Raw genomic sequence first — 27,764 nt, 5'->3', positions numbered from 1 at the left:
TGGCATTTGCTTTGTTTCTTCTTCTGCTCCTTGTTGCACTTTAAGTGTTTCCTCTCTGGTCAGAAATCTCCAGGAAAAAAAAAAAAAACAACATAAAAGGGTAGAAGCAAAGCTATTAAATGTTGATGTTAATACACCCCAAAGACAGACTGAGGTGCTCCGGTCACCACCAGATCCAAGCCTGCTTGAGGCTAACCCACCCCATCTCCTGGCATCACTTAGAGCCCCAGGGCTGGGCAGATGGTGTTCTTGTTGCTCTGAGCCTGGGCACATCCTGCCTGTGGGAAGAGTCCTGCTGCAGCCCCAGAATCCCACCCAGGCCAGCAGCTGAGGAGCATTTTCAGCATGAAGTGGTGCTACCCGTGCACATGGCAAAGACAAATACATCAGGCTGGCTCCAGGTGGGAGGAAGCAGAATGCATTCATGCTGGAAGGGGTGTGTATGAGAACAGCTTTCTTGTAATTCCCCATTCCTTTCTATTCTTTACCAGATGTTCCCAGAGATAAGTCTGGGGGACATGGTGTATGAAGCACCATAAGTGCTTGAGCTGTGAAACATGGTAAGGTTAATACAGCCCCAGAAAGGGCCGGGAGAAAACTCACTCCTTTCCCCTCCAGTCCTTGGCCATGCTGAAAAGACTCTTGTTCCAATCCCTCTGTTAAACAACCCCACACCTGCAAGCTGAGGGGCTGGTGCTGGGCTGCCCACCTGTGTCTAGCTGCTCAGTGCCACGCTGTGCTTACACTGACGAGCTCCTGGACCCACCTGGGGATGGGGGTGGAGCACACCCCAGGGTAGCAGCACCGTGTTGCAGACCCTGCTGCACTCAGGGACAGCTGTGGAAAATGTCATTGCTGTCACCAGGAATCAGGCTCTCTGTTTTCACAGGATTTCAGCCCTTCTTTTTGCGACCGTGCAATGACTGTGGACAGAATTCAAGTTGTGTGCCCACATTTCACTGCCAAATGACCACACATATTGGCATGGATACTGAAGGCGCTCCTTTATGCCAGTGGTTTTTGACTTTTGCACCCAAAGCACATGCTGGCTGGTTGCTATATTTCTGGTGTTGCAGTGTGTCAGTGGTGCCGCCTGGAAAAACATTCTCTGTAGCTTGCTGTCATGTCATGATTGATATCGGCTGTAACAAGATAAAATGTTATGGTACTGTAATTCTGTCTGATGCAAGGTAGTCTTTGATCTTTACCATTTTGAGATGATTATAATATATACTTAGTTTGATAAATAATACCCTTTCACCAGAGTCACAAAAAGTGGAAGGAAAATTGACATCTGAAGTTTTGAAACTTCCCCCGTGAGGATGCTGATGCTTTTAAAGTGAAAGGCTAAATAACAGGGAGACAGTCCCACTCACCTTGCTAGGAGTAGACATAAGAGTCCTTTTCTTGATTTTGTTCTGTATTTTAATTTGAACAGTTACTTGAACCATGGGGAAAAAATGAGCAAAAATCAGCACCGCAGCCATCAGAAAGTGTTCTCATCAGGTAATCATTTATTAAAACATTTCAACCAGCTGGTATAAATACAATTGTCATCAGAACACAACAGGCAAATATGTGCTCCCATCTGCACAAACAAGCCAGCAGCAGTCCCTGCGTGTCCCCTGCCACCTGTGCAGCCTGTGCCCAGCACAGGGAGCCCAGCAGGGTCCTGTTTCTGTTTAGGGCACCCAACAAAGCCCACCACCTCACCACTACTGTGGAAGGGCAGTGGCTCTTGAGATCTTGCAGCAGGAAGCAGCTCTGCACTGCCTCCAAGCTGAGGAACTCTGGACAACTCATCAGGCACCACCAGCACCCTGGGGCACAGCTGGCACTGTGGTTGAGCTCTGCGGCTCTGCCAGGAGCCTGCAGCCCTCGTGGCCTGCACTGTCCCGCTGACAGCTGGGCTCAGGTTGTGGCAGGGCTGTGCCAGCGCTGTCCCGAGGGGACAGCCATGTGCTGGCAGTGAGTTTTGGCATCACAGGGTGCTCTGCCAAATCCTGAAAGATACCGCATGGCAAGAGTAGGGTGTAACTCCAAGGCTGTGATTGTTTTCCATGTAAATGTCTGTTTTGGTTTGTGCTTAAATGATTATCTGTCATTGATTTGTGTGCCTAACTACTACTGCTTCAAGCTGTTTTCAATTATTCTGTTCTCAATACGCTGCAATCCCAAGGATTAGCAATACTGAGTGCCACAAACCACCTTGCAGCAACAGAGCCATAAACTGAAGAGGCTAGAAAGGATTTTAATGGGAGATTAAAGGCAGAAGTGACTCACAGAATGGCAGCAGGGAAGGAGCGTGCTGCCTGGCTGCAGCGGGGCTGCTCCATGGTCCCTCAGAGTGCCCTGAAGATCCCAGGTTAATATAATAATTCTTTCCTTATCATGCAGATTGCTGGTAATGATTTCGTAATTAGGGATGTGTTTAAAAGAGGGCTTGAAGTGAAGCATATGCTCTCTCTTTGCTCTAGGAGGTGCAGAGCTGTGGTATAGCATTGTGCAGGGCTTGTTCCCTTGCCTGCTGATTTTTCCATGTAAGTTTTGCCTGCTTTCTCTCTGTATATTTTTAATTGAAAAACTGTACCTTTGGAGAAAGCTGTATTTCCCCTTGGCAGCCCTCTTTCACCAGAGCTGATGTTTTTAAAGTAAACAGCGTGCATCTACACCAAAACCAATGAACTGAGCTGGAAGGGACTGCTGCACTGAACAGCAGTGTGTTTTTCATTATTCAGTTGTAGGTGCTCAGACATTAGTTGCCTTTAAAGCTGATGTTTATGTACTGCTCTCTCAGCCCTAATGAACAAGGGTTGCACACACACAAATGTGGTGATGCACAGGGATGGTGGGGGCCAAGGGTACAGCTGGTGACACTTCCTGCCCCGTGCCACTGCAATGTTTCTGACACGTTTGGCCTGGTAGGAGGACACAGCCTAAAATCCAAGCCCTCACACTTACACTACACACCATACTACTATGATGAGCTGCCTTAAGATTTACCTGTTTATAATATCAGCAGGCTTTTTTTAGCTGTCAGGGGCTGAGGGTGCTTCACTGTTTCTTCTCACCTAGACAAGTAGAAACCTCCCTGTGCTTTATCTATGTTCCTAATTGTTGCAAAGTAATAACTATGTACACTCATGAAGTAGCCATTTGTGACAGTATCCTTCAGCTGGGAAAACGTTACTATTACTGAATTTCTAAGGACTTCCATTAATATTCTGACTCGGAACCAATTTAAATATTTGAACTTTTTGAGAGCATCATTGAGTTGAATAATGTGGAGAAGCGCACTCAGATGGATTAAATCCTCTCTGGATTTTATCAATACAGGGAGTCGGAAGAGAGAGAAGCTATTTGTCTGACATGTATATATGTTTATAGCAGATAAAATCCAAATATGTTATCACTATGCACTTTGCTATGTATATTTTAAAACATTATGGGTGGATGGGTACATACTCATCACTAGCTTACGAGAGATACCATCATTAATTTCCGCATCACTATAAGTTTTCATGGTCCTTTTAACCTTTTTATATTAAGTAAAATAGCAACTAAAACACTCCTTTATGTCCTTGGAAGTACCATACTTGCACACAGTTCCTGTTAGGGAGGCAGGAAATGCCCCTGCAGAGAAGGGGAAGGCTCAGCCAACCCCAGCCCCTGGGTTTGCAGCAGGAGCTTCTGAGTGTCAGAAATCTGGTGGCAGAACTGAGAGGTAACTGAAGACAGTTGGCTTACCTTGAATGATAAACTTTTTATTTATTTTTCCAAGGCCAGCATTCAAAAATCTGTCAGGTCACTTTAATCTGTTGCATTTTGAGCAAATTCAGGTAAAATAAACAAGTCCCCAAAGCAAAGCTAAACTCTAAGTATCCTGGTACTGAATCTATAAGATCAATAAAAACGCAAGGGATGTCAGCAGTAGCTTTTGCAGAACACGAAGTCATTGAATCTCAGGCAAAGCATTTGTATTACTAGGCTTTTCCCATGGTACACCATACCCTTATAATCAGTCTCCAATCTGTCCTTTAACTTTCAATAATATTAAGCTGCAACAAAGCTCACCCAAACGAAAATGAAAGATGTACTCACAAAGGACTGAGCATGCTCATGGGACAATGCTAGAAATCATGGTGTGAGACAGGTCTTCTAATCTGATACTCTCCCATTGTTGTATCAGAGGGATAGCTGAAAACTATTTTCCAAAAAAGGCAGCCAATCCCAGTCACATTTCAATTATCCTGGTTCAACATAATGCTGTATTTTAACTGAAGAGAAAGCCAGTTTGGATTCCAGAAGCAATTAGTTAGAGGGACACAGCTGAATAACTCAGGGGGATGTGGGAACTCCATCTGCAGGAGGAATTGCCGAAGTAGCATCACTTGCTTGTGTCCTCCAAACCAGTGCCAAGCTTCGAGTATCACCATGTTCAGAATAGCAAATGCCACTGCAGCTCAGGAGGTGGCGAGCCCATGGAGCCAGAGGGCATCTTCCTGAAACAACACAGCTGTGGATTGCTTAGAGTTGACATGAAAAGCCCAGAAACATCTCAGACATGCACAAGTATACATGTCTTGTGAGAATGGGCTGTTTTGCCCTCAGAGGTACTTATTAGTAGGACAACATTTGTTTGATAAAACTCTTGAATTGAATAAATAATTTACAAAGCAAGAACTTCTGTTTTACTGAATGCTTCATCACAGGAAAGTCACAGTCTCCTCACCTTATCACAGAACTCCACTGCAGTCATAGCCACAGGGCTGTTAGATAGCTCACTCCTGTGATACACTATAATGGGTGTCATTCCTTTTTAGTAAGTCTAAACAAAACAGTTAATAAATCTTCAGGGCCTCCTATCGTTACATCTATAACTCTTGGCTTTCACTTCCTCAGTGGTGTTGATCTTCTTGAAACTCATGGCATTCTCATAATTCTCTTTAAATAACGAGCTGTGTTTCAGGCTCTCATTCAGTGCCGATCTGAGTTTTCTGCACGTTTGACTGTGCAGTGTCTGCTGATGAGTCACATCTGATTTACACCCAGATAAACTAAATCATCCCTGGTGGCACGCAGCTGAGCACAGCACCCTCTGATCCTCTGATGGTGCCGGTGCAGTTTTCTATTGCTGTCGGTTTGTCGGATGTCACCCCACTTTGAGTCTCCATGGAGACTGCTCTGAGATGCAGGAATCCCCCAGCTAGTGGCTCCTAATAGGACCTGCTGGGCCCAGGATTTCTCAGCAGGGACAGGGGAACACTGAAAGAAATGGAGACATTTGCCATGGTTTAGGGGAAATATCTGGATGAACACACTCTTACACGTGTGTGCTGTGAATGAATCTTTCACAGTAATTTCTCCTTTTTCCCTTTGGCAACTTCGAACACTTTTCTCCTGCTGCTTTCTGGTGACACTGCAAAACATCCACAAGAAAGTACATTCTTTTAGCGAAGTAAAATGGTGAATTGGTTTATTTTAAGCAGAAATCTAATTTACGTCCTTGCAAGAACTGGCCAAACACCAGAATGTGAACAGCAACTCATGGGAAAGGCAGCTATTTCAGACCTACCATAAGTGAGAGCACAAAGTCACTTCTCAAAATGTGCCAGAATAAAAAGAAGTTTTAAAATTTAACTTTGATCGGACTTATATTTTTAATAATGTAAACCCAAGATTTCCTCCACTAACAGCAGGTGAGGCTCACCATAGGGTTTTCCAGAGACCCTTCCCTGACACCCTTGTCACAGTTCCACCACTGACACTGTGGGCTCTGTTCTGGGTCCAGGTGGACATGGCCCTCAGAGTGAGCTCCCTGGTGGCCTGTCAGCTTTAAGTTCAGTTTTTGGTAGGGTGGGTCAGTCAGCTGACTGGACACTGAAGCTCCCAGCTGCTGGAGGGGACAGTGACCTTCTGACATGTGTCATACAATGAATGAGTCTCCCCAGCATATTTTGTAGCAGCAGAACTTTTCTATGATTTTGCTTTACATCTGTAATGCAACCTGTCATGCCAGATCTTATCTTTAGGGTGAAAAAATAATGTTTGAAATCCTATTTTCTAGATCAAAGCCTCTCTTGCTTGTTTGTAATTAAACACTTTGACTCTTACCTTAGTTTCATGTTCAGATTATCCAAGAATTCAAGTGTTTCATTATAACAGAAGAGGAAGTTGCTTTGATCTAGAAAATAATTCATACTTAATAGCTGGCAAAGTTAATTATTCAAATAACAATAATAATATAAATACTGAATACACTAAAATAGCAGAATATTAAATAAGCCATAAAAAGGCATGACCTGATATATGCTGTGCCATGTTCTCATACTGACAAAATTAATAAAGAACAGTGGTTTATAGTATCATACATTTGTTTCATGTGTGAATATAAAGGACTTCTCTCGGAGGTCTGACTCGGGGCTGACTCTCAAAGCATTAGGCAAAATAAAAAGAAGGTGCCTGCTGGAGAGGTGGACAGAAAATGGGAGCGTGATGGGCTAACAAAAGTGTAGTTCCAGTATTATTTTAAATGGGCACCAAAAGGCCAAGGCTGCATTTTTCAAGGCCTAATAAAAAAGAAAAGGTGACATTCTAATTGAGGCATGCATAAGAAGAGGTGAGATGAGGGTCTTTGTCTTGGTTCTGACCAAGAAAGGCTCCCTCTTAGGGATGCTAAGCAGGAGGGGTCTGTGGGATTATGCCACAGCCGATGTGGATGAGGGAGAAGGGTCTGAGTCAAAGCTGACACACAAATTATGGGCCTGAATGACAGGCAGAATGGCAAGGATGTCCACAGTGATCAAAGAGGGGAGTAGCAGGGAAGACATGATGTGAGGAAGATTACAAGGTCTGTCTCATTCACATTGAGTCTGAGTTGACAGTCAGTCATCTACAAGAGACATCAGGGAAGCAAGGCCTGAGATGAGTTGGACAGAGGAGGCAAGTTGTGAGCACAGGTGGATCTGCCACTGGCTGCACAATAGTGGTACCTGTGTTCGTGTTCGTAGGTGAAATTACCCAGAGATGTGGAAAGGTACAGAAAGAGGATGCAAAGAGGGCAAGGTTCCATGCAGTCACCTCAGAAAATAAGACTGCTGGTGACATATATTAAAATGAGGTTAGAGCAATAAATACAACAAGGATTTTAACGTCAAAATTGCTTCTAGCTTGCAATTTCATTTTACTAAATATAACTTCTGAAATAAATAATTTTTAAAACATTTAAAAATTTTTTTTAATTTTTTTTGTTTGTTTTTTTTAGAAAATGTCTTTGAAATTAATGTAATCTCGTGTACGTAGCAATTTTAGTAAAATGTATCTTTTGCAGGGCAAAAGATGTTTCAGCAACAAAAGAGAAAATTTGGAGCAGCTTTTTTTGAACTCTAAACATAGCATCTTCTACTGTCAAGCAACATATTTCATTATCTTCTTCATGTCTCAAACTGCATTAAAAAGAGTAGAGAGGTTTTGCTGATTCTATTGTAATCAATCCTGTCAGAGCTGTTATTGGATTTATCTTGGAATCTGAACAACAGCATTTTTCACTGTTGTTTTAGATTTTCTTTGCAATTGTACAACTAACATGGTTAAGAATATAAGAAAATCTAAAATATGCTAATCTGAACAAATAAAATTGCTAAATGACTATAAAATTACCCATGAAGCCTCCTTGGCTCCGAATAAACATCTATGTCTCTTATTTAGTGCAATATAATGAAATGCAGGGCTATCCAGGTATGAATTAATTCTAGAATTATGTCGGGGTGAGGCAGTCTCATATTTACCTGCCTTCATTTGATATAGAGGTGTTCAAACATCTATCAAAATAAAAGCATACAGGCATAGCAGAACCAAGTGGTGCCGAGAATGAAATCGGGCAAAATTCTGATGCTGCAGAAAAAGCAGCCCCAGAAGGAGCCTCACACGTGCCTCAGCCTCCCTGAGCCCGGCATAAAACCACTCAGCTGATGCACAGCGGTGTTTATAAATCACACGCACATCTCGGAGCCTTCAGTGCAGCATGGACAATAAAAGGGAATTAAGATGCTTAATGAGGTGAGGTACTTCCTACAAACGGCAGTCTGTCTTTCCTTCCTTTTCATACTCTTTGGGATCTCATTTTGTTTCTTTTTCTGCCTCTCATCATTTCTCTTGCTAACGAGGAGCCCAGCTTTTCTTTCAGAAGAATATGATTAGCTGCAGCACTAGGTGCACACAGACAGTCTGTATTCCCATTCCCAGTGTGTGGACGTGCCCTTTGTGCCCCAAGCTGCTGCCTCTGTTGCACAGGTCAGCAGACACTCTCCAGTGCTCAGCCTATGGGACTGGAGCTCCGGTTGCCCCTGCCTACAGGCACTGAGGGATGCCCCGCGCCACTGCACACTGCTGTGACACACAGCATCATGCAACCAGCATCAGAAATAACATGACAAAATAAAACTGAATTACCACTCTAGGATGCAGCTTGCTGGAGCATTAATACATTTCTTGGGCTATTGAAGTCATTTAGCCTTCACAGGCAGAGCTCACAATGCAACCAATGTATTATTAATGTCCCAGCAAAGCACACCCCATTGTGTCTTAATGCTACAGCGTAAGATGACTGCAAGGAAACAGTCATGTAAGGCAGGGAGCAGTGCCTGCTAGGAGGATGGATGGACGTGATGGCATTGCCTGTGGCTCCAGCAGTCTCAGGGATGCCTTGGTAGTGTTTCTCCCTGTATCCTTCTACAGAGGATTTTTCCAAAGCATTTCTAAACATCTATTATTTATAAAGCACTGTTGCTCTGTGTGGTGCTTCACGGGCAAGAAAGGAAATGCATCCTGCCCTAAGGAGCCTGCGGGGGCAGAAGGCAGTGCCATGGCCATGCAGGCAAGGCAGGCACGGCTCCCTCCTACCAGCAGCCCCTACCCTATTGTGCCCATCTTCCCACTGCAGCCCTAGCAAGAAAGGGCCCAAATAAACCCTGTTGTGCCAGCCTACTGCCACTTTCACACCACTTGAGCAGAGCCTACACCTCAGAGAGGTCTTCCCTCTCCAAACCAAGAGGTCAGGTAACCCATATCCTCACACAACTTGCTGCTACATGGTTCCCCCAAAAAACAGCCATGGGTCCAGCCACCTCCTTGGGCACCTGGAGCTGGGGCCAGGTGGAGGGAGGGGGCTGGCTGTAGGAAGCATGAAGAGCAGTAGCACTGTGTGATGACAGAGCACTTTGTGCACTGCCCAACACACCAATAGCTCACACACACCTGAATCAAAGCCTCCTTTATAAATAACCCCTGGGAAGGAGATCTCCACAGTGACAGCTGAGAAGGTCTAAAGCAAACCTTGCACAAGCAAGGCATTTCTGTTCCAGCAACAGAATATTTCCACTGTTTTGTTGGAGATGGGTCATAGGCATGCCCAGAATGACCTGGGTAAGCCTTTTGCAGATGCCTGATGCCCTGAATCAGGAGTTGGTGACAACTCAGTATAGAGACTAACTTCAACGTGAAGGAACTAACCTTCCAGGAAAAAAGGCAAAACACAAGAAAAGAGATGAGACAGATTAACAGTGTTTGGGGGCAGAGGTGAAAAAAAAAAAAGAGAGTCCGTACACTGAGCACATGACCATGCTGGGCAGAGCTGAGAAATGACAAAAGGTTTAGTTCTGGGATTGAAAAATCTGAGGGGCAACATTGCCTCAGATCAGTTAGATCTTGTAATTCAACCTAAGGCAGAATGTTGCTTTGCGCTTGGGTTTTCTAATACTTTCCTATAATTTTTCTACTCTTGTGGTTCAGTTTGTAATTGAGAAATGCATTTCAAGGCAGAGGAGTGAAAAGGCTCATTTTTTGAAATGTCAGAGTGAACTGTCTTAAGGTTTTCAACATCTCTTGCCACCTGCCACATCCCTGATATTTTTTCACTGGCTGAAAATTTATTGAGCCTGACCTAATTTATTAACAGCTTAGATACCCCCAAATTCCTTTTTTCCAGAAAATTTACTGCTTATCACAAAACAAAGTGAATTATTCCCCTCACCCCCTGCAGAAAGGCAATACCAGGGTGAGAGTATTGTAACCAAGTGTGAACATCGATGGGGAAACTGGTTAGCCTGGACGCTGGTGGGAGAATCTTCCATGGGGAGCTGCAGGAAGCAGGGACAGAGCTGGGGCTGGCTGAGGAGAACAGAGGGATGCCAGGAGGCTGCTAGTGGGATGGGCTCAAGGGGGCAACCATGACAGCTGTGGATGGGAAAGGATGACAGTGGTAGAGCCACCAGAGGATGAGTGGCTGGGTAAGAGCTTTGGCAGTCTAGAGAGTGAAAACTGTGAAGCACACAGTGGTTATAAAGGAAAACCCAGCAAAGGATGACCTGCTCATGAATAATGTGTGCGGTGAGCACACAGCTTTTACTCCACACTGTAAAAAATGTCTTAAAGCAGCTGCTGAAAGAATGCAATGATTAAATCAATATATTCTTCTCCTATTTCGAAAGCCTTTGCTTTCAGTAGTTTTCTAGTTCAATAATGTATGTGCTGTGACAGATACAGAACAGTCAATATTAACAGCCCCCTCTGGCTGCAGTTAAATTTATTTTAAAATCTTCACATTTTCATATATGAAGTAGATGTTTGAAATTGATCAGAGTTTTCAGCATATTTAAATTAAAACAGCTCCTGTTTTATCAGGCTCTTGTAACCGCTCCAATGGTAAGGGCCATGTCCTTCAGCTATAGATATAATTGTCCCCTGACAGGTAACTGATTGTCACATACACAGACTCTGCATGCAGAAATGAAGATCTCTGTTGTCTGGCTGACCCTCTTCCTTACAACTCTGCCAAGCCTCTACATCCTGACACTCTGGCATTGAGCAGCACATCAGGGTACAGTGCTCGCACCCTCCTGCTGCATGGCCCAGGCTCCAACATTACCTTTGGTTAAAAGACAGATGCAGGTCAGTGGCACCTGTTCATCTTTGCAGCATGTTTGCATGCTTCTCCAGTCTAATCTCTACAAGAATCAAGCTGCCCCTTGCTCAAGAAGTGGTTTGGAAGACCCACTCCCACCTCTGAGCCTTCCCTCCTGGGGCTGCAGCCCTGGGCGGCATAATGCCTGCAGCTCCTGGGCTGCTGGGACAAGTGGCGAAGATCACTGAACTCTCAGAGTGACAGGTGATCGATATGCCTAACAATTAGTATCAAATATACAGTAAATGATGCATAATATCATTGGTGAAAAATGTTCTATTTTGGCAGAATGTAGATTGATGTCAGAAAATGCTCTTTAGTGTGTGAAATAATCAAGTCAACTGCCTGATGGATGTACTCTATAGTCTATTTACATAGCTCAGATTCAATACACTTACATGATATTTGCATCAGAAACATATCTATAGTCAACCAATGGGGAAGAATACATGATTTTACCAACATGCTTATACATTAATAATATTACTTGGCAATCTGATGTTTCAAGACCCAGGGTGAATTACTTATTAAAAACCCATATACAGCTATCTGTCTTTATCTTTCTTTCTGTGTGAGCCATAATGGCCCTGATTGTTTTCAAAATTACATTTGGCCAGGATATGACTGTTACATGAAACCTCTTAAACCAATATCATTTCCCTCACTGATAAAATACATTATACTGCTGGATGCATTGAGCCAAACCATTAACGAAGGAAGCTTAACCTAACCTTTGTGCTTTGTGACCAGCCGTTATGGCAAACTAACATTTCAGAAATTGTTTCAAAAGTGAAGTTGACATGATTATGAATATTTATATTAAGTTCACTTATAACTTGGAGCTTCTCCTATCATCCTCATTTTTAACAGTTTGAGTTTTGCCGGAGACTTAGTTACTCAGGAAGATAGAAGGAAATGTACTCCATTTAGCATTATTTATGAACGCAGGCCCATGATAAATTAGCTTGATAAGGTCAAATTAAGCAAGGTCAGCTTTAAAGCTTGAATTCAGGATGCATGAGAAATATAAATACATGTATTCAGTTAGAATTTGAGAAGAGATGTGGTGGAAGTCACGGAGAAATCTCAAGTCAAATTATTCATAACAGTGACAGTATTTCAATAAAGCATCTCAAGCTCTGCTGCCTCTTAGAGAGGCAAGACTCTCAGACCTCCTGGCCAAGACAACTGTGCCTGACAGAAAGCAAGTGATGCAACATCAGTGAGAAACACTGCTTTGACAAGGGAATAATGAAGTCATTTTTCTGAAACTAATAATGAATGAGATGTTCTAACATAAATGATTCTATGATTCTAGATCTTCATCATGACTTCTCACAACAGAAAGAGGAGACTTCATCATTTTCATGCTCTACAAGATGATCCACAGAGCAAAACTAAAGGGCAAGACCCATCTGTAAGAACTAATAAGGCTTAGTTTTTTTATGGAACCTTTTCTCTTTGAGCGCCTCATGGCTTTACAGAGTATGTCAGGATCTGTAAGATCTTGAGAGCTGGCTCATGGTATGTCCCTATGGCCCAGACACAAAGACTGGCTCAGGATCACCAAAAGGAGAAGGCAGGCCCAGGGATCCTGGAAGAAAAGCTACATAATTCATTGTATTTGCAAGTTAGAGGTACCAGAGAATATTTCTGTCTTGGCACAGCAGTCTCAACCCACCATTCTGAACAATTTCCAGAGGGAAACCATTACAGAGGCTTGCTTCTTTGTATTTTTGTCTTCTTTTGTTTCTCCTATTCATCTAGTCTTTTGTCATTCCTGAAAACATTAAAAGCACCAACTATATTCCCGATGTAGGCAGACAAAACAAAGTGATGCACTGCTAATTGTAGGATACAAAAGGTACATAACAGCTTCTGTACTTGGCAGGACAGAACTATGTGTAATTTTATTCTACATGCAATTCTATCGGTGCAGATAACCATTTTACAGCAAGGAAAGCACGGGGCTGACTTGTTTGCTTTATCAGCCCTCTGAAACTGGATACTTACAGCCCAGTTTGAACAAGTTAAAACCTGTTACTGAAGGTTCTGAAGGTGTGAGGGGCATACCACATTCACAAGCAACTCAGTGGCTTGATGTCTGATGACATGAAGAGTTTTCTGGTGAAATTCGGTTCATCTGAATTATTAGGTCACTTATATTAGGTCACTTGTGATTTAGTGAAGGAGATGAAGCTAAAGAGATGGGCTTGATGATCCCAAAAATGGGGAGCAGAATGGCTCTGTATCAGGATGAGGAGGAAAGGCAGAAAAATGAGCCAAATGACAGTACAGTTGTAAAAACATAGATTTAACCTGGCCATGGATGCTCAGTAAACTCTGTAGTAAAGAACACATAATCACCTGACATCTCCATTCATATTCACCCTCTTATACTGCTTCAGAGCAGCACCCAATTCCCTTTCTAACTTCTCTCATCTGCAAATGATGCTCTGCACCCCAGTCTAGTGAGCTGCTCAAGCTGAAACAGAGGGATGCTCTCAGTGCTCTACTTAGTGCTGTCAAGCAGTCTGAAATGGAAGCTAGCAGTTGTCTTTCCAAATGGCTATAGCTACATGTAGCTCAGAAGTGGTAAACTAAAAAATCTTTTTGTATTTGAATTTCTTCCAATTTCATTCAGCAGGATACTGGCAGGCCATTTTCTGTGTTAATTATTTCTGTCCTGATTGCCTGGCCATACAGAACACTGGATCGACAGTATCACACTTCGCCATTTGTTAATACTTCCAGCTGAACACAGAAAGAAACTGAAATACAGAAAATTCACCCAGAGAAGAATCTCTGAGAGATGGTGAAGGGGAAAGAAGATGCCACTGGAGTCATAAGAGACACATATCTCACCGATCTGCAACATTCTCTCCTAGTTTTAGAAATCCTTAAGAGCAGAAGAATGACACACTGTATTACTCACTGGAAGGCACTTAATGGGTCTGATCCCAAAATGAATTATGCTGGCTTAAATCTGGAGTGACTCCAACAAAGTCAGAGATTAATCAAGAACTTTTAATGCCTGATTAGGAAAGACTGCCTCTGTGTTGCTGGCAGGTATAAATGAGAAGACCCGGGCATAAAATTACCTCATTGCTCCCACAAATCAGTGAGCTAAATGGCTACATCTTGACATTCGTACCATCAGTAAATTGTAGTGAGGCAAAAAAAAAATCTGGGAATAATTCAATGCAAGTGCAAAACTGAAGCTAAATCCAAAGTATATGAAGCCCACCAACACAAATATTACCTGCTAAAGATCTGCATAGCACCAGGCCTCTGGGAGACCACAAGTGAATGCAAGAGACAACATTATCCAAAAAACCTGTCCTGGAAATCCTCTTTCAAGAAATTGCACCAGGACTTTCCCATGCTTTGAGAAGAGTCTCATTGCTTGTCACGCACATGCCCAGGCACTGTGGCTGTACCAGCAGGCCATGGCAAATCTGACAATCCACACGTGCCACATACACTATACTTCTACTGTTGAGATAGATGTCACCCGAGATCAGCAGATTTCTCACAAAAGCACTAAAAATTAAGTGAAATTGTTTCAACTCTGTGGCATGTCCTGTAAAAGCACTGGTAAGAAAAAACTAAGCACCCCATACACACACTTGAATCCACATAATGATAAAACTCCTTAAAAAATGGAAGTTAATCAGCAGCATTTGGAATTTAAATAATAATAATAATAATAAATGGGTTGTTTTCTAGACAGACAAAACCAGCAATTTTATCATTAAACTTACTTTAAAACTGCAGTAGAAAGGTTCTGGTTAGAAAGACTGCAGCCTTCCTCTGAAGAACAAGCTCCTTGTTTTGACAAGGTGTGGAACGAAGGGATACGAAGAACTTGATGGAATATTTTAAAGCTGCCTTGTAGCCCTCACCATTATTGCTCCGGAGTTCTGAGGGACATTTTCAAAATAACACAGCTCAGAGGGCTGAAGGAGGCTTGTTCACACACAAGAAGAATACACTCTGGCCGAACCATGAAGAGTCTCTTTAGGAAATCCCAGTGAAAGCGTATTGCTGTGCTGTTGTGTCAGGAGGGCTGGCTTTCCCCACACAGCTACTGAACTGATGATGCTGTAGGGAAAGTATTCCAGAAGTTATTTGGGAAAGAAAACAAACAAACAAACAAAAAAACCAAACAGCATGGCAAAACATCAGGAGCACCACAGCGCTGTGTTTCCTCACACATAACGTCACCCAGCCAGTATTGCTACAAGATCAAACTTACTTTCTTGAATCCCTCCTCAGGACTTTTCTCCTACTGCAGTAATTCAGCCAGGAAAGTTTATAGTAGTAATTACTTCTAAGGGGAGTAATATTTCATTACTTGATTTGCAAGTGCAACTAAAGAGTCAGGAACACATTGCTGCCCCATGAAGCCCCTTCCCTCAGTCCCAGCTCCCGCTTTCTCCTGCCTGCACCTATGCTACTGCACACCCTTGTGGTCCACACATGGTAGCTGAACACAGGGTTGTGTTTAGCAAATAACAGAAAAAAGAGTGAGGCAGGCTAGGCAACCCTAGAATTTACTGCCCCAGCACAGGTTTCCTCATGCCCAGCCTTGGGCATCACAGGCAAACTAATGTGTCTCAACGACATGTCACATTTATGCATCACCACACTACTTTCCAGCAGGCAACACCTCCCATGGCACACAAACTGTGTGTGTAGGCGTGTGAGGTGGAGATAAACTTGTTAATGATTGTGAGTTGCCCATTCACTGTACTGTAGGAATTTTGTGGATACTGAGGTTAGAATTTCATCTCTTCTGCTTTCATGGATTTAACTAAATCTCACCCAGGATTTTCAAACATGCCAGGATTAGAGGACAGACTCTTTAAACATAAGCCTATTTCTTACAGTAAAATTCCTCCAGCTGGGATTAGCAATAAAAGGAACAGTTTTGAGGTCTCCATCCTCACTATGGCAGCCTGTACAGGGCACAGATTTGGCCTGGGCAGCCAAGGCCATTGCTGACCTTAACTGGGCTCTAGATTCTCACAGTGGGGAAAGCCAGCACTTACCTCAGCCGAACCCCACATACAAACTATTTGAAGAGAAATACTATCAGCTGATTAGACTGTAAGCTCCCTTCCTCAGGAAATCATTTTGTCTCAGAGCTCATGAGTTTGGATGGAGCACAGTTCAGCTGCAATCACCTAGCAAGCAGGGCATGTGAGCAGAGGTGGGTCCTTGTGGAAACCCTGTGGGCCCAAAAACACCCTTGAAAAATGTATCCAGGGTTATACAGTGCCTACTCAGTTTATGATAGGAAACACACCTCACCCTTCAGCTGCAATGAAACCCAAGGGGTGTTCACTGAAGGGAAAGAGTGCCCACCAGGCAGGGTTTCTTCTCTCAGAAGTGATGCCTCTGTCACCTTGGGCCTATCCACAGCTGCACACCTTTAAAGGAAGAAAGGAGCCATGAAACTTGTCACAGTACAGGACTCGTAGTTCTACCGAGGCTTTCCCTACCACCAGCTCATTGCAGAGCTGGAGGGGGGGTGGTGCTATGAGTTCTCACCTCATGGCAGATGACAAGCTCAGTCTCTCAGCATAAAATCTTCTCTGCCCGCTGCCTGTTCCCTCATTTTTCCTCCCCTGGGGCTTGGGGAGAAAGCACCATGGCCTGACAGCTCTGCATGGGAGGTCTGTGTTGCAGCCCTGGAGAACAGGAGTGGGGAGTGCAGTGAGCGCTAAGGCACTGAAGTCTTGTTCAAACATACTTCAAAGCTTATGGAAGCCAACAGGGGTCTTACGTGCCGCTACTGATATTCACATCAATCCAGAGCACTTTGTCCAAGTCCACACAGTGGGATCTCTACAGAGTTATAAATAGACCCCAACTCTCAGGACTCCCACTGTCATGCTCAGTCCTGTTCTTACCGCTCCCTGGCTATACATGGCACTTGTGGATATTGTGTCTCATTTTTCCATTGACTACAATTCATTTCTCATCTTTCTAACAAAAAAAAAAAAAAAAAAAAAAAAAAAAGAAGAACCACAGCTTTGCTGGTACACTGGCTCTTCTTTCCATCATGCTTATCCTATTGCAAAGAGCTAATTGGACAGTGGACTGTCAGACAGTTGAAGGAGAGAATCTCACCAGAACATGGTATTATGTCTCTGAAATCTCAACAAAAAATATTCATAGAATTTTACTAACTGACTTTGCTAAACACTGATACTCGTGTCCAGCATATTTTGTTACTACAGGTGGATTTTGTGTCAGCTTCATGCTGCCTGAAGACCAACTCCATACATGGCCAAAGCAGGTGTGTGCTGGATAGTCCAAGTACACTTGGGGATGGATACCTCTGGTCTGTGGCTGCATTCCTCTTGTTTTCAGTGAGACAAGGACAAAGCACTGTGTGTTCATTATACTTAAAGCTAAGCATAATGTCTAACAACAGAAACAAAGAAAATATACAGTGCAGCCAGTTTTATCCAAATTGTTGTAAGCTTTTATAGAATTATAAAGATCTGCAAAATGGTCTTTGTGTAAAACACTGCAACTCCAAACATAATAATACTAAAATCAATGAACATTCTTTAAAATGAGTGAATACACCCACATAGTTCAAATTTCATTGTGTTTAGACACGCAGTAGATGTTCTGATACCTCAGCTTTGATTTTGTCTTCCCCTCCTCTCAGATATTCCTTTTATCAGGTTTCCTGTATGAAATACATAGAACCTGGGGGGCTGGTGAAAAGCAGTATTTGGTTTTAAGCATTCATTAAACATCTGTAGGAGTTAATACAAAGGAAGAGTCTTTGAATAAATCTAAAAAATTAGGAAATTGTACTTCTGATCCTGACTTCATCCTCACGCATCAAGTAACACATTTCAATTTTGTTCTTCTTTATTGTGTTTAAACCAAACACTGAAAACAACAACCCTCATCCAACTGTTATATATAATTTCTAATGACAGGGTAGCTTTTGTTCTAAATGCACATGCAAAAGACTTTCACTTTAATATTCCAATTCTCAGCTCTTTAACTTAAAATAGTGCTGTACAAGTGATCTCTACAGATAATGACATACATTTACATTAGAATTTCAACTCAATTTTCTATCTTTCATAATCTACATATATCTTTTGTTTTGTTTCAGACTCTTTTTCTTGCAGGTTATGTAGATTTGGCTGCAGTAGATTTTTCCCCAAAGAATATCCAAAAATACATGTTTGCATATCATAGAGTTGGAAGAACTGTTTGTCACAGTCTGCTTGACAAAACAAGTCCTTTTTCTGTGTGCAGATTATTCAGAAGGCATCCAAGTAGTACAAATGCATTCATTATTAGAAATTACTCCATGAATTTCATAATTTGAGGCCAAAAAGGGACTATTAGTTCATCTACAGTTTGGCCTCTTGTACCACATAGGCCACTACATTCCACCCACACACTAAACTCAAAGACTTCATTAGGTTAAAGCATCTCAGTCCTCAGATTAAATTGTGCTTCACTGGTTGAGAACAAGACAAAGCTGCCAGCAATACTGAAACCCCCCAGAATAGCAAAAAACTACTGAGAAGAGATCTGTCCAGATCATCCCAGTAGGTGAGACATAATTTTAATGAGCAGCAGGACATAGATATCTGAAGAAGATCATAGTCTGCACTATAGCAGTCATCTACTCTCGCCTCAAGGCAATTAAGGAAGGCTGTGGGTCTCTAACCATAAATGTCTAGTGCCACTTGACACTTTGTCTGAGGCATACTGGTTAGTCTGAACACGGGACAGACAGCACAGCAGCAGCACAAACCTGCACCTGTGAGGAAGCTAGTGACTAGATATGCAAGGCAGTGACTAGAGGCAGCAGACCCTCTACTTCACATCTACTATGAGTCCCCACATTAAGACACACAAGTCCAGGTTCTCCACATGCAGATCTGGGTTTCATTCATAGCCCTTGGGAACTTAGAGAGTATGTCAGAGTAGCCCAGAAAGCTGCTCAGTCCACCCAGATGTAGGCACCAAAGCTTGGTGCGCAGCTTGACAGACTCTCTTCTCATTAGCTCTTTGCTATCCAAATCACCCTGAACATCTCTAGGGCTTCAGAATGTGAGAAAACAAAGAGTCCAGGAACCTCCAGGTAGATATGCATGCAAAAACAGTATTCCCAGACCAAAGCATGAGGTTTCATTAGACACAGTGTCTCAACCCAGGAAATGGAAATGTGTAGATAAGGCCAATGGCAATGCTGGAAATCCCACCAAGCCCATGCCAGGACACACCAAAACTCACCATACCAGGCTGTGCTAGCAAGTGGAATTCCTGTGACATGCTGCCTGAACAATGAGTGTTTTACCAGTATCCTACCTACTGTGGAGTTCACTTGGAAAGTCTTCCCCTCACTACAACAAGTGAGAATCTCAAATACTACCAGTCAAGTGACAATACATCCTTATCCTCTACACCTCAGACACATTACAACTGGCTTTAATGGTTTGGTCCCTGACTCTTGTAGGTTTTGATATTTATGTTCTCTCTCTTTCACTACCCTGCTGCTGTGGGTTTGCAGATTAGGCCTGGGGGAAAACAAGAGCATGCCCATCTCTATGTACGAAACACTGTTTCTCCATGGTAAACAGTCAAATTTCACAGTCTGTGAAATCCAAGAGATGTGAAAATAGTGCAGTCCTGCACAGCTCTCCTCTTAGAAGTGCTAAGCAGAGAGCAGCTCTCCAATGCCCCCACGGCTACGCATTTCCATAAAAGACAAGAATCGAGACCTTACCAAGTATTAGAGTTCTTTAAATCATAGGTAAAACTAATCTGTATTCCAATTTGAAGAAAGTCTCTGAAAAGACAAAACATGCATGTTGATAGCAGAGAGAAAAATCATATGTCTGTTCATTGGGAAAAAAATCCAAGAATATTTAATGTGTGAAAATAGGACTTCAGTTATGCTGTTAAGAATAATGAAATCTAGGGTGCTAAGTACTCTATGTGTCGCTGTACAAGCTAAGCCGCCTGAGGCAGTTTTAATTTCTCTAGCCAATTTTTCTTAAATTCTCTTTAATTTACGCATTGACGTGTCCATCACAGGCAGAGGATGGGCTGGACAGAGCGCACCCTGAGGCGCTGCCTATCCCAGCCAGAGCTGAGCAAAGACAGATGGAGCCAAGGTACCCCAGGAGTAACCTCTCTACCCATGTATAGGGCTTGATACACATCCAGGCAATGAAAATCAAAATAAACCCAATTTTGTTGCAGGTTTGGGTGGGTAAGGTGTGGGCAGAGGAGAGACAAGAGGGCATAACAAAGTAGGAGGAGGAGCAGACACAGTCCTTGCCAAGTTGTGGGACCAGCAGCTTCATCCACTGCCTCATCCTACTGCTCAACCTGCACTGGGAGGGCTTAAGAAGTGCAGCCATTGCACTGAAGAACAAGGAGGGAAATACCTAGACTATTCTCACATTGCTCATTTAGGAATTTTTATTAATATTTTACCTTTTTTTCTGGTCCTTTGGTTTAGCCCCTAGGCACCACCTCCTAACAGCACACAAATTGCCTGCCCCAGGACCCCCTGCAGTTTCTCACCAGCATAGATGTTATGCACCTTTCTCCGGGCAAACAAGACGCACTTTGATATTAACATTTTCAGTAGTCTCAAAATGTAAGTACCTTGCCATGCAATATCGTGCTATTACCTTGTCGGAGCACTTCACTCCTCTTTTTTTTTTTTTTATTCCTCATAGCTACTTTCCTTGTCAGGAACAGGCTGAAATTAACTTGTCAAAATTATTAAATTTGAGAGGCAAACATAATTCAAAATTGGATAGACACAAACAAGTGACAGCAGCAGGAGTGCGCACTTTGGGGGACTACACCAGGCACATTTGCATCTTACTCGTGAAATATGTATTTACCTCTACAAATCACCGTGGAGCTTGCTGGGGTTTCACTTCACAGGAGTCACTGAATTTAAGGCACACACCGACTGTTTGCAGCTTTGTGGATCTGCCCAAACACCAGCAACAGACTCTGCAGCTGGGAGTTCTTCTGGCATGTACCTGAAAGAGCAAAAACGGTGATTGTGAGATGGTGGAGATCGTCCCTTTCTGTCTCCTGTTTGTGCTTATTCTTTAATGAAGTGGCCTCTAAATATTTGGTTTGCTCATAGACTGCCAGGAAAACAATATTTTAGATTTGCATAATCTTTGCTGTTTGTGCTCTACCACGCAGAGCTGCCACTGATTGTCTGCAGCAGCACACAGATTAAAGGGAAATAGCTGTAGGAGGACCAGGGTGCGTGGTGAGGGAACTCAGGGGAACACCTGGAGGAGCAAGGGCTCATGGTGACATCCTTGTGGGGTGCTCCACATGGGGTCAGAAACCTCCTGGACAGCAGAAATGAGGGATAGGTAAATGTGCATGGCTTTGCAAGGAGGTATGTACAGAGCTGGCAGGCAGGCGTAGCAACCATGCTGCCCTGAGGCTACACGTGCCCATTGTTCATGACACCAGCAGAAGCAGCAATACTGAGCAGAGTGTTAACACACCCCTGGGCCTGAGCAGTGGTCCCATTCACAGCAAGCAGGGAGAGAGATGCAGGGGTAGTGATGCACAGTATGGTCAGATCAACACAGTTATTCCCATTAGCAGCTGAGTCTGAAAGCACCCAGTACCATTTTAGACAGCTCTCCATACTTAACAACTGAAATTCAACAAACTATTGGCACAGCAACTGCAAAGGTTGCTGCTCCACATTCTCCATTTTCCAGAGATGAAAACCTGTGCGAAATGGGTTACTGATGGTTTTTTTTCATTTCAGTGCAAGATCTCCTCCCTCTTCTTCCCCACTCCTATCAGCAACCAGAAAATGTCCTCAGAATTTGATGGAAAGACAAGACACGTGAGATAGTATGTTATTCTCAATGGAGTTTCTGGAGCAGCTGAAGTTTTGAGCTCATCTACTGCTCTCTCTGATTCAGAATTGCATTTCTCCAAAATTTCAACCGTGATGAACTTTCCCAAAACAGAAGCAGCAAGCTGCTTCCCACCATCACATACTTGGCCTGTATCCTGTCTATCCATATGCAGCAGATGTAAATATAATTTACTGGCACAAGCAGCTTTCTGCACATGGCAGCATTCTGAGTCTTCTTTAGCATCCATGTGAAGAAATAAACCATTTTACTGATACACTCGAGTTCCCCAATAATGTTCCATAATGACCTGTGAATTGTGATCTTTCTTAATATGCACTGATCAATTACTCACATAATCATGTCTCGCATCGTTTTGCTGAATTGTTAATAATTCTCACCAAAGTAAAACAGTTCCTTACAGACGACATAAGTCTTCACTTTGCTGGCTTCCATATATGGTAAACCAGTGCATATACAGATTCAGTGCCAACACCAGTTGCATCAGTTAATTTGGGCATGACCTCTTCCAGCTGTGCCCAATTACTGCAGGTAAAGCTTGAAAATTCTCCCAGCATTTTAAGGATGTCCAGAGATGCTCTGGAGAGCAAATTGAAGTAAATGCACACAATCTATCTTTCTACCCTATAGAAATTAAATGGCCAGAGTGATAGTGCTTTAATCAGGGAGAAGAAGACTATAAAGTCAGAATGAAGTGTTCTGGATGGAGACAACCTGTCTAGTGGTGATGGGAAATCCTGCGTATCAGCACATTCCCTCTTGGCTTCATCCCTGCTCACTGGATGTGACTCAAAGGAAATGCTGGGCTTCAGTTTCTTCATCAGCAAAATGGGGATAATATTTCCACTTATGCAAGTCACTTTAAGTGGAAAGCACTGCATTCATGCAAGATAGCATTATTGTGCCAGTACACCGCAGAGTTTTTCACTTTCTGCCTGGAACATTTCATACAAATCCCTCCACATATGGAACAGAATGAGGATTGCAGACTGCAGAAAATGTAATTTTTTGGGAGCTGACAGTGCCACTTGCATTTGTGTGTTTTCGCATTTCAAACAGTCAGCCTTGGCAATGAAATTTGCATCATCTGGTGGCTGTTCTGAACTGAGCTGACCGCAGTGTGCTCCTGGCAGGGCTGGACAGCAGAGGGCTAGCACATGCCATGCAGCCCCCACACCTTGGGGCAGGGGGATTGGTGCTTTGCATCATCTTACCCCACAGATAGGCATTGCCATAATGCCTGGTTGCTGCCCCACATCCTCTGAGCCCACCTGGCCCCACTGGGGCTACTAACAAAGCGCAGTGCAGCTCTGTGAGCTCAGGACCAGACTGTGGACATGCATCATATGTCATGTGGCCATCAAAGACAGAGGAATTACATTTTAATTACTGTATTTATCTCAGAGAACACAACAGTTAGTTTTTCTAATGAAAATAAATGGAATAAAGGCTAACAGACTTTTGGTAGTAGATCCATTAAATGCTCCATCTAAATAGGGTGTAGATATCTGGGGTGCAATTAGGCTCCTGTGCTGAGTGCTTCTCAGTGTAAGTGTGCGGATGCACTCTAACCTGAATCTAATTCTGCACAGAGGCCAAAGCAAAGGAGAGCTATTTGTGTTGTAATGATTTAGTAGAAATGGGCAACATTACATTTCAGCTCCCTTTTGGTCAACGAGCACGTTAGGACTTTCAGTGCACTCTACTCAAGACCTAATTGCTTTTAGCAACTCCTGCACACAGAAGATGCATCATCACAGTAAATGCAGTGCCTTGTGTGAAGCAGAGGCAGAGAGAAGCACTGGCCATCAGCAGTACATGGAACACAGTACAGGAGCCTTGCAGCTATCTCCAGTCACAGGTATCCTACCACAGCTTGTAAAGACAGAACTGAACAAATAAGTCAAAATGAATAATATATTTGATTAATTTTGCCCCTCTCTGCTCAGGGAATACATGCATACATACATATATATATATGTACATATAAAAGTCAATCACACCATCTTGGATTTATTTGTTATTCAGATATATTCAGCAATGTTCTTTTCACTTTATATTTTGTTTAACTCTATGGATTAATCATTAAAAATGTACTGTCCCACTATGATTGGCCAGATGTGCCACATGACAACAGTATTCTTCTGTGAGCATCTGAGGATGCCAGCACTACTGGAGTAATCCTTATGCATGCAAAATTGAAAATTCAGTTTTGACAAATATTTGCAAGTGCATCTTTAGAATTCACTTGCTGCCAAGAAAACTGTCAATAAAATTCAGCAGTTCTTAAATTTGTAAAATGTGAGAACTAAAACATGCATTTTAACATTTGCATTTAACTTAATTAATTTTTTTCCCCCAGTTTTATCTGGAACTTTTAGAAGAATGTATCTCCCCTTAAAGGCTGCAGTGCTGCCCACTCTGATGGAGTTACATTTCCAAGCTACTGTTCCTGCTGTCGCACAGCTCTCCAGCTATCTGCTTTCCTAAAGGATGGCCATTTTCTAAATGGGCAAATTCTTCATGAATTGTATGGAAGCTTTCAAAAGTCAGGTGGTTTGCCCTGATGGATGATACATGCATTATTCCTGCATTAAACATTCCCTCAATTATTGAACGGTTCCTGTTGCACTGTTAGGAAAAAATGGATTTGAGAACAACTCACTGAACGCATCCATGATGATGTAAGTATCAGATGTGACTTAACAGAAAAAGCCAACCCACCAGAAAAAGTTCTCCTCTTTACTTCTTGCTTTACTAAAGCAGCTGCAGGAGGAGCATTCACTGCATGTACAAGGACATGCATTACAAAAATGAGGGTCTGTCTGCTCTTCAGTTACACCTGACACACTGCTGGTTCAGTGGCTTAGGGCAGGGTTGGAGCAAAACATCCCTAACTGCGGCCGGCAGAGCAGTAACTCTGCATTTGTTAAGATCCTATGGGATCCATGGCATGGCTTGGCTCAGACACCACTGCCCAGGACGCAGATGTGCACTTCCCAAGGCCCCGCGCATTCTGCTGGCAAGAGAGAGGTACTGCCAGCACAGTGGGGCAGCTGGAACACAGCAGGACTCTCTGATACAGCAAAAGCCAACATCCAGTCCAGGCACATGAGAGTCATCCATCAAAGAATCATTCAGTTTTGAAAAGACCACTAAGATTATCCAGCTCAACCTCAACCCATCCCACCATGTCCACTAACCACGTTCCTCCGTGCCACAACTATACGGCCCTTGAACATCTCCAGGGATAGTGACACCACCACCTGCTTGGCCAGCCTATGCCAGACACCTCACCACTCCTTCTGTGAAGATACTTTTCTTAATACCCAACTGCAAGGATCAGCTACAAAAACACAGCGGGGCATTAACTCATTCAACAAACAAATCTGGTGCTTTAGTTACCAAGCAGGATGATTTAAATGGCTTAATTTACACATCACAGCAAGCTTTTCCTACTGCAAATCAATACATTTGCATAGGATCTTAAAATAATCAGCACCATGCTCCTGCATATATTTCTTAAATAGGTACAAATTCCTTAATGAAAGCCAGAATCCCATTGCCAGCCCTGTTTTCTGCTCGCCTGCAAGCTGGGCTTCCAGGGAAACACAGCTGCACTAAGGTCCCAGCAACACAGGATTCCAGGCCACGTACAGGTGCACAGGGTCTCCTCATACCACCCGGCAGGAGGGGAACCAGCAGTGGGGCTGTGCCCGAGTGCACCCGTGCCAGGGAGACAGGCAAACAGAGAGAAGGATGGACAGAGCACTACTTCCCCTAGGGAAAAAACCACCCTGACACTTGCCAAACTGAAGCCTCCACCCATGGTCAGCCCACTTTTCCCATGTTTTGTTTGATTTCTTGTTCTTCCACATAGGAATGGTGCAAAGAACCACAGATGTGGAAAAGAAGTTCATGTGGTGGCCATTTCCTAGCAAGGTACAGTCCTGTTGCTCCTCATCTCTTTCCATTTCTCATGCTTAATTTAGTTTCCATTGGATCGTTGTTGGTGTTTTTTTTTAATATTTATTAATCATGGTTGAAACATGTCAAACTTGACAAAACTTTAAGCAGAGGGAAGGATAAAAAGTGTCTTGAAAATCCTATTTGCCCCTTAATAATTTAATTCTGCAGAAAGGGAAATCAAAGCATCACAAATTGATTGCTATGAAACAAATTACAATTATTTCCACACATCCAAATAAATGTACTAATTTTAGGCATCTGACTTCAGGCATTAGATGGAATATGCAAATGCACATGTTGAAATGATGGCCGTGTCTCTAGAGCTGCTTTCTGATCCTTCAGTTCTTACTTGATGCCTGATCGTTCTAGACTGCTATTGAAACATGCAGTAAATTAGCTGCTCTATACTTTGCCTGTTAAAAATATTAAAAAGGATACCTGAAAAGTTCTGCTGACAGCTTTAGGCATCCAGCACTGGCTCCTCTCTTCTGGAATGTAGACACCAGTGTCCATGACTGCTTTCCCCAGCCGTGCCTCCAATTACTCCATTCTGCTGCTGCAGCCATTAGCCAGAGCCCTCTGCCCTGCTTTTAGAAAGAACAGCATGCGATGAAATATCCCTGTGAACACAACTTTTCCACGTATATTTTAAGAAGCACACTTGTTCTGCTGTCATACTTCTTCACGTAAGAGAAGTCACCTGATATTGTTAGTGACATACTAGTCTAGTGTGGCATTTAATATTAGGCTTCATTTAACTCACAGGGATGGCAGAGCAATCTCAAGTAATCAAAATAAATGAAGGCGGCCTGAATAATGCATTTGTTAAATCTAAATAACATACAGTGGACACCTTTTTCCAGGAAAATGTGACTCAGGTGCAGTATTGATTGAGAAGATAAAGACAGGTGTTTTCAATTCCTATATTGTGGAAGCAGAGAGGACTTTGATAATGTAACAATCATCTTTTGTTATTTTGCTGCAGCCCAATACAGCTAGAATCAATTTTTCATTGTACTCATTTACAGGAAAAGGGGATAATGGCAGGGACAACATGGCTTTAATAGAAAGAATAAGTCATGATTTAATTCAGATGTTGTACTACAGCTACAAGTTGGAAGATATATTTGGGTATACAGAAACAGTACAAAGAAGGCTGCATGCCTTCGAATAGAAGTCACGGCTCCACATTCCTATTTATTGGTAGTTAGGTGGAATGATGCAGCATTATCCTGACAGCAACAAGAAGCAAGAACCTTTTAAACAGGAAAAAAAGGAAGAGAAAAGAAAAAGGCTGTAGGATTACAAGCAACCTTTATAGGAAAATAAAATAAAAGGCAGCAGTAAAGGGCACATTTAGGTCTTCATTAATATTTGTATTTAAGTAAAAACGACAAGCAGAACAGTCTGAAGAGAGGCCAAGTTCCAAATCAATGTGAGGCTTCTTTGAGCCACTGATATCTTTCACAAATATCTCAGGCATTTTTTTGATAAATTTTGTGCTCATGGAAAGTACTCAGGATGATGATAAAATAATGATTTTTTTTCTGGCAAAATAGATTGCTTCATGACTTCTTGAATGAAACACAAATCTAAGAGTGATAGTGGTCGGGGCTGGATTAGTCCCCTGGGGTTACATCCAGTGTATGAAATTTCATAGCTTTTACAGGGAGTTCAATAGTGCTCTTCTCTGTGGTGAGATACTGTTGAACGACCCCTGAAAAACCATCCCACAGGCTGAGCTTTGGAAATGTTGTCACTGAAAACCACCAGGACTTAATTTAGCCCACGTATAGCCCTAAAATATTCTGCGTGGCACATTTCTGGGCAGGGCTCATTAGGCTTATCTAAATCCAAGTTTCACCACCAACTTTGGAGTAATTCAGGACCCAAAGTCAAGC

At 42.8% G+C, this 27,764-nt stretch overlaps 2 long non-coding RNA genes across 6 annotated transcripts in view; one reads left to right on the top strand and one right to left on the bottom strand.

Moving 5' to 3' along the window:
• LOC116653774 (uncharacterized) overlaps positions 1–24,022 on the top strand; it is a 31,155-nt gene extending 7,133 nt beyond the window's left edge. The window contains exons 2-4 of one of the 2 annotated variants that reach the window (XR_014932704.1): positions 20,051–20,130; positions 20,481–20,621; positions 21,780–24,022. This is a non-coding gene — a long non-coding RNA (uncharacterized LOC116653774). The remainder of the gene's footprint in view (positions 1–20,050; positions 20,131–20,480; positions 20,622–21,779) is intronic. The other variant, XR_004308207.2, reaches the window with a different exon arrangement.
• Positions 1,495–26,525, bottom strand: LOC146759019 (uncharacterized). 4 transcript variants are annotated; one of them, XR_014932699.1, is made up of 6 exons: positions 26,302–26,525; positions 20,875–21,018; positions 16,517–16,656; positions 16,272–16,395; positions 14,725–15,064; positions 1,495–5,419 (listed from the first exon to the last, which is right to left on the bottom strand). It is a non-coding gene; the product is annotated as an uncharacterized LOC146759019 (long non-coding RNA). The 4 variants fall into 4 exon arrangements; XR_014932703.1 differs by having other exon boundaries at positions 1,495–5,265; positions 14,866–15,064; XR_014932702.1 differs by having other exon boundaries at positions 16,277–16,395.
• Between the last annotated feature and the right edge of the window lie 1,239 nt (positions 26,526–27,764).

The sequence above is a fragment of the Coturnix japonica genome, chromosome 11 (genome assembly GCF_054131305.1).
Source record: "Coturnix japonica strain WE chromosome 11, WE-NBRP24, whole genome shotgun sequence".
Taxonomy (NCBI): domain Eukaryota; kingdom Metazoa; phylum Chordata; class Aves; order Galliformes; family Phasianidae; genus Coturnix; species Coturnix japonica.
The sequence above is the reverse complement of the archived record's forward strand: the minus strand, read 5'-3'. Positions and strand labels throughout refer to the sequence as shown.